Source organism: Neovison vison, chromosome 3, assembly GCF_020171115.1.
Source record: "Neovison vison isolate M4711 chromosome 3, ASM_NN_V1, whole genome shotgun sequence".
Lineage (NCBI taxonomy): Eukaryota > Metazoa > Chordata > Mammalia > Carnivora > Mustelidae > Neogale > Neogale vison.
This window is the reverse complement of record NC_058093.1, coordinates 157333493-157347310: the sequence shown is the minus strand read 5'-3', so window position 1 is coordinate 157347310 and position 13818 is coordinate 157333493. Positions and strand designations below refer to the sequence as shown.

General features: G+C 35.8%; 1 pseudogene; it reads left to right on the top strand.

Moving 5' to 3' along the window:
• Positions 1–233: 233 nt before the first annotated feature.
• Positions 234–331, top strand: LOC122903810 (annotated as a pseudogene).
• Positions 332–13818: the final 13487 nt, after the last annotated feature.

Genomic DNA, 13818 nt, shown 5'->3' with positions numbered 1-13818 from the left:
TACCTAGTCCTTATTCTCAGTAGTTTTAACAAATTTTCTTCTTGTGGAGGTTACATCTATAGCTATAAGCAATGTGTTGGTATGACTTTTTCTTGATTTTTTGAAACATAGGCATTATCATTTCCTGTCTATTGAAGATGAAGATTTAGTTCATTTATATGACCTCAACTTCCCTTCCTTTACTCAACTCTTAGTTCGTATTTTAGTTTCCCAGTTGGTTAAATCTTTAGGACTTGCTTCAGCAGCACATATGCTAAAATTGGAATGATAGAAATTAGCATGGCCCCTGCTCAAGGATGACATGCAAATTAATGAAGCATTGCCCATTTTTATGGAATATTGTTTAGCCTTAAAAAGGAAGACCGTTGAAGACATTAGGCTAAGTGAAATAAGCCAGAGATAAAAGGACAAATATTCTATGATTCTGCTTATATGAGATAACTGTACTAACAAAATCATAGAGACAGAAAGTAGAATGGTGGTTCCCAGGGGCTGGGAAGTGGGGACAATAGGAATTGTTGTTTAATGGGTATGGCGTTTTAGTTTGAGAAGATGAAAAAGTTCTGGAGATGAATGATGATGATGTCTATGCAACAGTGTAAATATACTTAATACCACTGAACAGTATATATTTACAAATTCATTCTCAAAATGATAAATTTTCTCATGTATATTTTACCACAATAAGAAATATAAAATATCTCCTATTCAACTTTTCTTATCTTTTGACATCTATAAATTATTATGTTTCTGCACATCTCAATTTTCACCCTCATTATACTAAAATAATTTCATATGCAAAATATCCATAAAGGTTTATAGAAGCAATTATTGCAGACATTGATGCTGTTCACAAATAATTTTTCCGCCTCTCTGCCTTCTTTGCACAAGGAATTATTGAACTTTGTACCCCTTATGGCTGGTGAAGCCAAGGGACTAGCTTTGGCCAGTTAACTGAGCAGCAGGGAAGGGAGTCGTTCTCAGATCTGGACACCTAACTGTACAGCTATCAGTCCTCTGCCACAGCAACTAGCAAAATTTGAGATCTATATTTTATTTTGTCTTTTTTTTTCTTTTTATGTTCTCATATTTCCTAATGTTATGTTTAGAGTAGGATATTTTTCCTTCATCCATTCTTGTACATAAGCAGGGTACCCATTAAATAGATTTATGTTGTGCAAATTTTTCTGTGTTTTATTTTGCTTATTTCTTCCCTTTCCTCTTCTGTTTTCTCCTTCTAAAGCTCATATTTGTTGGATGCCTGGTATCACTGATTATCTTCTTATACCTTTTATATTTTATCACATATTATCTGTCTCTTTGTCCTTTTTGCTCTATACTTACATAGAGTTCTTTGACTTTATCTTATTGTGTTATTGTGTTTTCTTTTTGTTTTTTGGTATAATCTTTCAAATCTCTCTTAGAATACTAATTAGGTTTCTTCAAGTTTCTTCTCTTCAATGAGTTATTTCTGTTTCCACTGGGATTGTTTTGTTTATTTTGCTATTTTAATGCTGCTAATTTTCTTTATATGCGTGAGTGATTATAAGTTATTTGTGCATTTTTAAAACAGGAAATACTGAGTTGGCTTTTCCAGGGAGGAGACTGGATATTCTCTGCTGCTATTTTTGCAGGGTTGTTTTCCTTACAAGATTTTTCCTTAGTCAGGAGGCTGACTTGGCCAGGTCTGCACATAAATCACAGAGAAGCCTGGCTTTTGATAAGGGATTACTTAAATGGGAAGAAATTTATTCCATGGTACTAGCACCCAGCTAGTAGTCCCAATTCTCCCCACTAAATTCATTATATTTCTTAAAGTAGGGGGTCATTGTCTTTGTTATGGTAATTATTATTTCCTTTGTTTTCTTTTTCTGCGAAACCCTGGGAGTTTTCTTGTACTGTTGTTATATTCAGATGGAAATGTGGGAGAGAAGAGTAGGGAAGTGATTGGCTTCTTGTTCTAGAAACAGAATTTTGGTCAGACTTTCTATCTCTCTCTACGAGTTTTGGCTCACTTTCATAATCCTACCCTCTATTCTTTTAATTTTATTTCAAAAGTTTTGGGGATGCTGCCTGGAAAATTAGCTCCCTCTTTCCTTTTCGTCCTTTCCTATGTTAATTTTGGGCTGCTGATTCCTCAGTCTTCCTTGTTCTCATCCATTTTTAATCTCCCAGAAATGCTTTGACATCTTATGTTGAATGATGGCTCTTCTCCCATTCTCTTTCCTATTAGGCTTTATGGGTTTAATTCTGTTTTTTTCTCACTTATTTTAATGAGAAGTAGAGGCAAATGCAGGCACTTGATCACCATATCAAATCAGAGATCACCCTGTGCACTTGCAGAAAACCAAGGACGGCATTGCACTTTGTGCTTCTGCAGTGCCATCCAGTATGTACTCATTGAGGGCCATATGTGATTAGTTTGGGTAGCTCGAACACAGGTGGATATTCTTATTGTTTCCTGGATACAAGGCACATTGACCTCTTTTCATGGTTCTTAAGCTGCTTGAAAAAAAACATTATAGGAAAATAGAAGGTAGATAAAACTCAGGATTTGAGTCAATATCCCTTTATCTTGCCATATCTTTGTATACATTTATTTTTTTAACTGAGTCTAGGAAAAAGTTGGATATGACCAATATAAAATTCCATTATTAAACTAGCAGTTCTGTTTTTGAATGTACCTAGTTACAGTGACTTTATTAGAAAGAGACTAAAAAATAATAAAAGTAGTAATTATCAGAAAAGCTGAAAACATTTTAGTAGGTTCTCTGCATTTTAGAAAATGTTGTATCTCAAGGAATCGTGAATATGGTTTTATTCTTGTAGTTTCCTGCATCTATAATTATCCTCCAAGTCATTTTCTTCAGTTTTTGTAAGAATACATCTGGTACTTCTGAAAAATATTTTCACAAGTGCTCTTGGGTGGTTTATTGGTACTTACATCCATCAGACGTTGGGTTTATAAAATCGTGCCTATTCCAAATGTCCAGTGTCAAGAGCAGCATGGTTTTCGTAATCCATTCAAACCTCCCTTCTGTCCACCTGCTTTTATTAACTCACCCTGCTTTTATCCTCCCTAAACTTCCAAGCTGTAGTCTGGTGTCTGTATATGCCTCAGCATGCTCCTGCCTGATAACTAATTTGAATCTTATTCTCATTTATCCTAACTCTGTCTGTCTTATTCTCAATCACGCGTCCAAACCTCTTCTGACTCTATATTTCTTAGTGTGTTTCTTGTTTGTTTGTTTGTTTGTTTGAAAGAGTGGACTGATGGTTATGGTCCAGTGTAGATGGGGAGAAGAAAAAGGAAAACAGGTTTCTCCAATTTGAAGCCTATGCTGTGCATCAAGCTGGAGTCAAATACTAGATTGCATCTGCCTAGAAAAACTGTTGGTCAGAGCTAAAATACTTGCAGTGCAAGGTGTGTGAAGTGCTGGACAATACTGGAGCAGGGAGAAATAGATTGGAAAAAGTCAACTGAAAGTGGCCTACGTGTTTATCAGAGTTAAAGCCTAGAGTTTTCAGCTATACTTTTGTGTACAATGGTACTTTATAAAATATATGAAATTAAAATCTGAGTCTCAGCCTGCATTTTTTCCATTAAAAACCAAACATGAATGATTTATGTGCTTATCAAAGATCCAATAGACATAAACTATGCAATGCATTATAGTAAAAATTATGGAAAATTTGATAGTGACTAAGGGATTACCCTCAAAGAAACCTGTTATATGGCAGGAGAGAGATATGTACACATTTCATAGAGTGATGGGAAAGAAGAAAGAAATGACAATATTTTGTAAGTGGCAGTATCAGTTGCTTAGAACTGAAAGGGTATAGTGTATTTATTGCTGTGGTTTAATTGTTTATTTGTTTGTTTGTTTGTTTTTTCTATCCTAGCCTTTGGACCCACAAAATCAAGGCAACTGTTAGGATGAGAAATAAGAACATCTTGCCAGCCGGTTCTATCCTGGCCATGGCAGGGCATAGTTTCCATTTATTTGAAGTGTGTTCAGTGTGGCCAGAAGTTTCTGTTAATCACTCTTTTTTGCCTATAAAATATGAATACTTCCTTAATAAACATATTAAATTATGCCATCTGGCAAGTTGTCTTGCCTAAATACAATTCCAAATATTTCCATTGAATTTCTTACAGAAGAACTTGAAGATTTTTTTTTTTTTATCCTTTCAGTCCTCTTTCAAAAGTAACAAAAAACATGAATCACCACTGATCTTTTAGTTCAGCACTGGGTGTCTCTTTAGATAACTATACCTTTTAAAACATTTTGTTCACTAATGTGTTTGTTTATACACCTACACTGTATTTCATTTACAGTAAAGTCTCCCATTTAGCCATTTTGCCAAAGGAGAGGTCATTCGGTGGTTAAAGTCACTCATGTTATTACTGAGAATGGCTTAGTTATTCTACTCAACAGAGCTGTGAGTTTTTTGTTGTTGTTCGTTTTGTTGTTGTTGTTGTTGTTTCATTGTCATCATCTTCAGTGTTCTAAGAGTCTGTTAAATTCTGGCTTCCAACTGCACAGAGTGAGAGAAAGAAATATCTTCCTGTAATAGCATGCAACATAGTTTGCAATGCCCATAACAGTGATTAGGTCAACTGGAATCTGCTTGGTCTTTGAATTGTGAGGAAAGGGAAAACACTGCAGCCAGGGCTGTCAGCCTGAGCACTTCACAACTTTTAGGGGTGGCACTTGCAAAGTCAGCAGTGAATAGGCCTTTGCAATCTGGTGGAGTCCTTACTGTATCTATTGTTTGGTCTAAAACAGTAAAACTAAATGTCCAGTTCAGAGAAAGGTAACATCCCATTGTTAGATAAAACAGAGAGTAACATCTGATATTCAGGCTATACTATATTAGTAGCATTAGTATGCCTATAGGAAAAATAGAAAAGAATGTTTCAGGTTGAAATTTCGGTCTCCTCCCATCCATGAATCAGACAGGGATGATTCATTAATTTGTCAAAGATACAATAGGCACATGTTACATATAATTCATTCTGCTAATGTTATAGAAAATTCAGTGATAAATAAAGCAGTGCCCTCAGAGGAACAAGGATCTGGCATCACACATTTGATAGAGTGATGAAAAAGAAAAGGGCCCTTGTGAGTTGACCACACAGGTATCTAGCGTCAGGATTATAAAACAGAAACACAGTTTTTATGAGTTCGATGTAGACCATATATGATACAGACCAGGAACACAAATGATGACAAATATCTTTGTATTCACAGAGTATTCAGGTATCTTTGTATTGATATGTCTTTCTCTCTTTAGACATGACATTATATAACTTTAGACAGACAATAGACACCAAAATATATTTTAAGAATACATAAATATGAATGGTAAAACAGTAAGTTGTTATAAATTTGAATAAATTATGATGAAAAATAAAGGATGGATGATGGATGGTTGGGTAGGTCGGTAGGGAGATAGATGGACAGACAATAGAGAGTGAGCTGCGGTAAATTATACAGGACCAATTTTAATCTTAGGGTTATGTTCACAAATATGAAATAAAATTTATTTAGTAAATTTAATTTTATTTCAGATTTTCACATTAAGGTAATATTTGTTTGGACCAAAAGCCCATTTTAGTCTCTGATGTTGTCAGTGATGTGTTAAATTTCATTTTAGAGGTAAATTTCCTTGTAGAACATCCATGTGCCTAATGAATGTCATGGTGACAATTCTACCAAATCTCCATTAAACTAACTTTTTTTCCAAAATTAAAAAAAAGTGGGAAAATAGAATCCTGATTAATTTGTGTGCTCATCATTCTTTCAGTTAACAGAAATTTGCTTTTACTCCATAATATATAAAAAATAGAAACCAAGTTTTCTTAAATATTTTCATAAAAACATTCATATTACAGGTGAAGAAATACATATTGATAAAAATGAAAGTACAAATCATTTTTTAATTGGCATATAACCTTGTTTCCCCCCCATTCTTTAGTCCTCTCTTAAGGAGAGCTCCAGAATTTGATTCAATCTGGAATCATGTTCCGCTACACTAGCTCCCCAAGCGAGCCAATTATCTATGAAGGTTTCTTCTTGGATGCCCTCAGTTAGCTCTGTTCATTCAATGGAAAACTTGTGGTACTGAATTCATTCTAAATGACAGGCAGAAAAATCTGTACTATTTGAATGGCAACTTAAATATACAAAGCAAGGTATTTGATTTAACTTAACTTAAATTAATCTAATTTAGCTGTCAGAGATCCAACAAAGATGCTTAGTGTTTCTTGTGGTATCTATTTGATACAGAGAGATGTGTGTGTATGTGTGTGTCCAAAGGTGTGTGTATAGGAGACTGTACAATCTTCCTGTGTCTTTGCAATGAAAGGGTTTTTTAAAATTCTTTTATTATTAAGGTAAGAGAAAAACACAAATTTATATTAACTTATATGAAGTTATATAATATGATAGAAACTGTTTTCATTGTAATTATAAGTTACATAGTATCCATTATTATTCCTTAGAAGTCTTTCCCTCAGAACTTTTTTCCTTAGAAGTATTTCTCTCAGAATTCTATTATAAGTATGTTTAGACTGTCTATCTACCAAGCACACAACAATAACAAATTGAAAGAACATTTGTCTCTGCTACAGTCTCCACCATAAAGATTCAGCCAGTCAATAAATCTGTCAATCAAATATCAAATAAAATCTGATCATCTCTAATATACCTAGTTCTGTGCCAGTAATGGCAGAAGATATGAAAGCATACAACATAGTTCCTGTCCTCAAGAAAGTTTTCCAAGATTGGCGTTTACTTTCTTGGAAAATCCACAGTATTTACTAGGACACATATCCTTAAAAAGACAATGTAAGAATGACCAGGAGTGCTTTAGGAATTTAAAAAAGGGGATATGAGTGAGACTACATAAGAGATGTGAGAAGTAAAATATCCAACAGTTCAGTATAGCTGATTTCCCTCTGGAAGGAAGCATCCTTGCTACAAAATTGCAAAATGGATATCAGAATATAGGTGAAAGATCTTATTTAGTAGGAAACACAAGTGTGGTAATAATGAGTTGAAGAAGAAGAGCAAAAAATGTAGAGCAAAAGGAGGTGGCTATTAAGGTAAAAAATTCACCTTAAACTAGAACAGTGTTTTCCTCAAAAATAAGATTCCAGAGAATCTCTTAGAATTTTGTTTCAAAATAATTTCTCAGTAGTAGTTGAGAAAATTTAAATTTATTTTAAATTTTAAAATTTAAAATAAAGTTTATCATTTACAGGTAATTTCTTAGATGACATTTTGAGGTAGCTTCTCCCATCCTCTTCAGCTACCCCTTGTTACCCCAGAGATGTGTTCCCCGAGGCGGCTGCACTGTGGTATGGCCCTGCTGGGTGACCATAGCTTATAGCTTGTGACTATGTGGAGGAAGAGGGTATCCGAAACACCCTCAAAGGGAGACACCAAACCAAAAAGAAATGAATTATTTAAATGCTTATTTTTGAGGAATTCACTTTTTAATCAACAGGATGAATGTGTGGGAAACCAAAGAAAAGCAAGGAAATTGAAGTAGAAGTGATAGACAGTGAAGAGATGCCAAGCATTCCCAAAGGATATTTGCAATGAATATTTGAAGGAGTGGGAAGGTAGCCATTGAAACCACCCAGCTCAGCTGGTATGGGAAGTTGCACCAAACATAACAGAGTAGGTAAAGAAAGGAAGATAAGCTTAATAGTATTGTTTTCATCGTGTACAATCATTTGAGTTGGCCTTAGGGCTTAACTTGTTTTATATAAATAAAATTCATTCCATAATTCTGTACTAAATATTGGGGCATTAAGATCCTTCAAAATAGTAAAATTTGAAATTCTCCTTCTGGCTTCCCATGCATCTGTTGCACTTATGTTAGAATTCAGCTGTAGACTGCCTTGTATTGTTTTCTGTCTGCTTTATATTGATCAGTCAAGCATAGTCAATTCTGAGTGTATATCTGGCAATATGCACAAGTATTAATCAAGAACTGCCCCCTTATTTAAGTAACTAGTTATCTGGTATATGAGATAAAATTTACAAATATAAAAAAAATAAATGTTTATCTCATGTCAGTTGTTTTCTCAACACATGGAATTTGCATTTACCTGTCACATGGTAATAAATGAATGGTATCTTTGGCCACAAAATACTGTTGGGCACAAAGGAGCCATACTTAGCTCTTGGCAAACTCTCTAAATTGCCCAAGTGAAAATGACTATGCAGGTTTCTTGCATCCTTCAGAATCTGTTTTCTATCAAGGGGCATGTGCTCTGTCTATATAACTACCTTTAAAACTTTTAGCTACTTTTTTTTCTCTTATGTGTGAAAGTTTTATAGCTAAACATGTTATATATATATTTATGTATTTATTTAATATATAAATATATACTTATTTTATATATAATGTATTATATATAAATATTGTATATATTATATATAAATATTTAATATATATATATTTTTTCATTGTCTGGAAATAATTGAGTATGTGGTAGAAATCGGAGCAAAGCCCCATGGAGGTGGCAAGGCTCAACAAGTGGTTGAGTTGCCACTCATTTGCTGAGTGTTTCAGCCTAAGTATTCTTTGTGGAGTTCGCTTAAGAATAACCAGAATTTGGGGGTGCCTGGGTGGCTCAGTTGGTTGGGCAATTGCCTTTGGCTCTAGTCATGATCCTGAAGTACCAGTATTGAGTCCCACATCAGGCTCCCAGTCCATGGGGAGTCTGCTTCTCCCTCCGGACCTTCTGCTCTCTCATGCTCTCTCTCTCAAATAAATAAATAAAATTTAAAAAAAAAAAAGGAAAGAAAAGAAAAACCAGAATTTTGAATCTTCAACGTGCCATATAAATGTATCTGCCATAAAGCCTAATTTAGGCTTTGGGTGCAGGGTGTTTAAATTACATTTATTTAGGGGGAACTTGGGTGGCTCAATCGGTTGTGTCTGATGCTTGATTTCAGTTAGGGTCATGATCTCAGGGTCACGGAGATGGAGCCCCATGAAAGCTCCATGCTCAGTGGGGAGTCTGCTTAAGATTCTCTCCCTCCGCAACCCCCTTAAATAAATAAATAAAGCTTTTTTAAAAAAAGGTAAAATAAATAAAGTATGTTTATTTAGTTGAAAAATTGGTCAAGAGACTCAGCCTTCCAAATCAGAGAGGACTTGATATGCTATATTCACACTAGTATTTCTCTCCTGGTCCACACAGTCCCCTCATAATCTTTTCCCTTCTCTATGCATCTGAACCTTTGCTTTGAAGACCACTACTTGAAACTGTAAGTGAATTTTTACTATCTACTGTTCTTTTGCCAGCTCCCTTCTTCTTGTCCCTGTGTCTAGTTTTTTTTTTTTTCCAATTTATTTATTTTCAGAAAAACAGTATTCATTATTTTTTCACCTCACCCAGTGCTCCATGCAAGCTGTGCCCTCTATAATACCCACCACCTGGTACCCCAACCTCCCACCCCCCCGCCACTTCAAACCCCTCAGATTGTTGTGCACCCGAATGTTTATAGCAGCAATGTCCACAATAGCCAAACTATGGAAAGAACCTAGATGTTCATCAACAGATGAATGGATAAAGAAGATGTGGTATATATACACAATGGAATACTATGCAGCCATCAAAAGAAACGAAATCTTGCCATTTGCGACAACATGGATGGAACTAGAGCGTATCATGCTTAGCGAAATAAGGCAAGCAGAGAAAGACAACTATCATATGATCTCCCTGATATGAGGAAGTGGTGATGCAACATGGGGGCTTAAGTGGGTAGGAGAAGAAACCTGTGTCTAGTTGATTAAAGATACTTGCTACTCCTAAGAAAGGGTTGTGATTTCTTTCTAGTAACCAGCATTGCTCCAGATGGGTACCTCTCACACCAGAGTCCTGTTTCTGGTTTATAGCTAGTGGGAAATTGTAAGGTAGAAACTGAGCCATGAACTCCAGGCTGTGTCAACAGTTATTACAACACTATTCACTGTGGACAATGCAAAATAGCTAACTTTAAAATTAGAAAACCAGGAAGCCCTCTTGAGGTTTGATTTCAGTGATGCCAGCCAGCTATTTGGGCATTTTAAGTATTTTAATTATTTGTTGAGTTTTTTTTTTTTTAAACTTCTCTTTCCACTGGCATACCTTCAAACATACTTGGAAGTAACACACCGTGCATATGGACTGCTAAAAAATATATATGGTAGTGAAGATTGCAACCAAGCATTCAAGAAATAAAGAAGCATATTTTGAGTTCCAGTTAATATGTGAAGTAGGTTCCCAAGTGATACAAATAGATATGATGTGGAGGCTAAAGGCAACATTTACACTTTATATAAAAAGAAGCTGGTTTAATTTGTTTTTCATTCATTTATTCATTCAGAACTTTGTTACTGAGCTCCTACTCTATGGATACTGTGCTTAGTGTTAACTATTAAGTATAGGTTCTTTTTATCTGATCCCTGAATTTTGATTTTAATGAATAGCTTCACTGCACACAAAGTGTAGAAATTCTTTCCAGTCATGTATATAGCACTGGCAGTATTTTTAAATAATAAGATACTAAACACAAGCATAAAGTCTGGAATTCCCACATGGCAATAGTGGCTGGAGAAGGCAATTAAGAGGGTGAAATCATGGTAGTAGTCGGTACTTGATTGTAAAAGAGGCAACTTCAAGATGGCAGCATCACCTCCTCTGATTATTAATAAATAAATATTGACGTTAATTTAGCACTTTCCTTCTTCAAAGCACTTTACAATTATTAATTAGTCCTCTTAGGACTATTTGAAATATAATTTCTGAAGTTTGCATTTAAATAAGGTATTCATGATGCTGTTTTTTGGCTTCAAGTAAAAGAGCATTTTTTTTCAATTATCGGAATTTTAATTTTTTCTGGAATCAAAGATAGCAGGATGAATGTAGCTAAATAGACATTCCAGGAAAGATTATCTCAGGACATTATCTCAGGACATATTCCCACAGAAATGGGTCATGGTTCAGGCTTGAACCTTGACCTTGGTCATGGTTCAGGCTCCCAAAGGCCTTCCACAAGTAGAGGTACTTTCAGATTGTCAAAGGAACCTGCTTTTGCACCCAGACCTCTGTTCAGTGTTTCATCTCTGCCTGGAACTGCCACTCAGACTGCTGCCATTTTTCTTTTGCCTGCTAAAGGTTCCTAAACATCTCAGTTTTATATTTCATAACAAAGAAGCATTTCCTAAACCCTAGATTTCTTTATATCATGAAGCATTTTTAAAAAGATTTTATTTATTTATTTGCCAGAGAGAGAGATCACAAGTAGGCAGAGAGGCGGTGGGAGGTAAGCAGGCCCCTGGCTGAACGGAGAGCCTGATGTGGGGCTCAATCCCAGGACCCCAAGATCATGACCTTAGCTGAAGGCAGGGGCTTAACCCACTGAACTACCAGCTGCCCCCTCATGCAACTTTTTAAATTAAGTTACCAAATAGAAAATTTAAAAAATACAAACATCTCATAGCTTATGGACTAATAAGAAGACTTATATGACTAACTACTATACAGTATAACAAGTATTTTAAAAAAATACACTTTTTGAGGAATTTTATGTTTACAACAAATTGAGGGAAATGTATGAGAGGTTACAAATACTTCCTCAACATCCACCCCATTTCCTCTATTATTAATATCTTGCATTAATGTGGTACGTTTGTTAGTATTGATGAGATTATTATTAACTTGCATTAATGCGGTACATTTGTTAGTATTGGTGAGATTATTATTAACTAAAGTCCATAGTTTCCATTAGGTTTCACTCTTTACACTGTATATTCTGTGGGTTTTGACAAATGTATAATGACATGTATCCACCATGACAGTATCATACAAAATAGTTTCTCTTGTTATATGTTCTTATGTGCCAGTTAATAAGTTTGACTTCCCTATGACCACTCATTTTTGTCCCTGACACACCCCTTTGGTGACCGCTTGTACAAACACTGAGACATCAGTTTTCTTAGCTCCACTGAGCAGGGAGTCTGTTTGCCCCCAAAGAAGTGCATTTCATTCATCTTGACTTGAGATAAGAAAGACCAGGGCCCAAGGGTTGGTGATGAAAGGAGGACATTTGCAATTTAATTCTGTTTGACTTACAAGAAGCCTCCTGAAATATCAGCCTGCCATGCATCTTGTCTAGTTAAGAAGTATTCTTGTACCTTCTTTTCTTTTCTTTTTTTTTTTTAAATATTTTATTTTTATCTATTTATTTGACAGAGAGAGAGATCACAAGTAGGCAGAGAGGCAGGCAGAGAGAGAGGAGGAAGGAGGCTCCCTGCTGAGCAGAGAGCCCGATGCGGGGCTCGATCCCAGGACCCTGAGATCATGACCTGAGCCGAAGGCAGAGGCTTAACCCACTGAGCCACCCAGGCGCCCCTCTTGTACCTTCTTTTCATTTGCCACATCTATCACCTCCCTCACTTCTGCACCGTTTAGGATCATCACAGGATTCATAGTAGCACCTACCCTATGTGTGAAACTACAAATGGTCTGTTAAATATCAGTGGAGAATTCTATTTTGGAAGGCTTACAGCTTATTTAGCAAAAACAGGTATACTGACCTATGCCTATTTTTTTAAAGGTCCGTGAATTTTTGCTGAACCACAATTCTCCACTTAGTATACAGGGTCAGTCTTCCCATATCATCATAGGTATCACATTGCTTTGGGATTATTTGTCTACATCTTTCCCCCCTCCTAGACCACAAGTTATATAATGGAAAGAAACTCTTGTCTCTATTTATCCTTGGGTCCCTCAGTAATTTGATCATGGCCTACTGCATTATGATAGAGTCTCAATTTTTTAATGTATTTAAAACAAAAATAAAAACAAATATAAAACAAGATATGGGGAGAATAAATACTAGAAAATCAACATTCTGTAATGCTTGGGGGAAATGGTTTGGAAAAATTTCTGACTTTACTACCCAATCTTTAATTGTAATGAATCTGTAATGGCACAGAGAAGATGAAGCAAAAGGTATGCTTATGCCTTGTAATATCATGACACAAAACCTTGATCAGACTATTATATATGCCTCAATTTCAGCCCCTTTCTGTCCTTAAAGAACTCCTCTAAATGCTAAATCCTCTAAATGTTAAATAACAGGATAAAGACACTGATGACAGTAAGCATAATTTTCCATTCCCCCCCGCCCCCATTGAGGAGATCCATTCTAGTGGCTGATAAAGGAGATTTCAGGCTCCACTCAAAGGGCTTGAAATCTACCCAGAGGTTCATGGCTCCCTAGAGCATCAATGGTAAAGACTTCCTGTTTACCTTTGGGCCTTCTCTGAAAAGCTCTTCCTGTTACCTTCCTATGTCTGGACCAGGTGCCCCTATTAGGGCTCCATTAGCATGTTGCAGCCTCTCTCATTTTCCTCTCATATTGGATTGTAATTGCCTGGATACTTGCCCATTTTCTCCACCAGGCTTTAGGCTACATTATGAAAAGAAGCCTGTTATCCTTGCTTAGTTTTTCATTGCTTTTGCCTGGCTCAACGTCTGGAACATAATATGGAAGAGAGGAAGGGAGGGACAGAGGGATGGAGAAAGTGAGGAGAAAAAAAAAAAAAAAAGGAAGGCAAGGCTTGTATCTAGATAAACTTTATCTAATAAGTGCTGGTACCTTAAGGTTTAAGTGTTTCTCCTAGAATCTTGACTCATAAAAGGGCCCCAAACTTTTCAAGAAAGACAAAATCCCTACTTAGCAAGGGAAACTAGGTGGCCCACAGCTCCTTTGGAACCATCTTTGACACTATGATTAGCCTTGA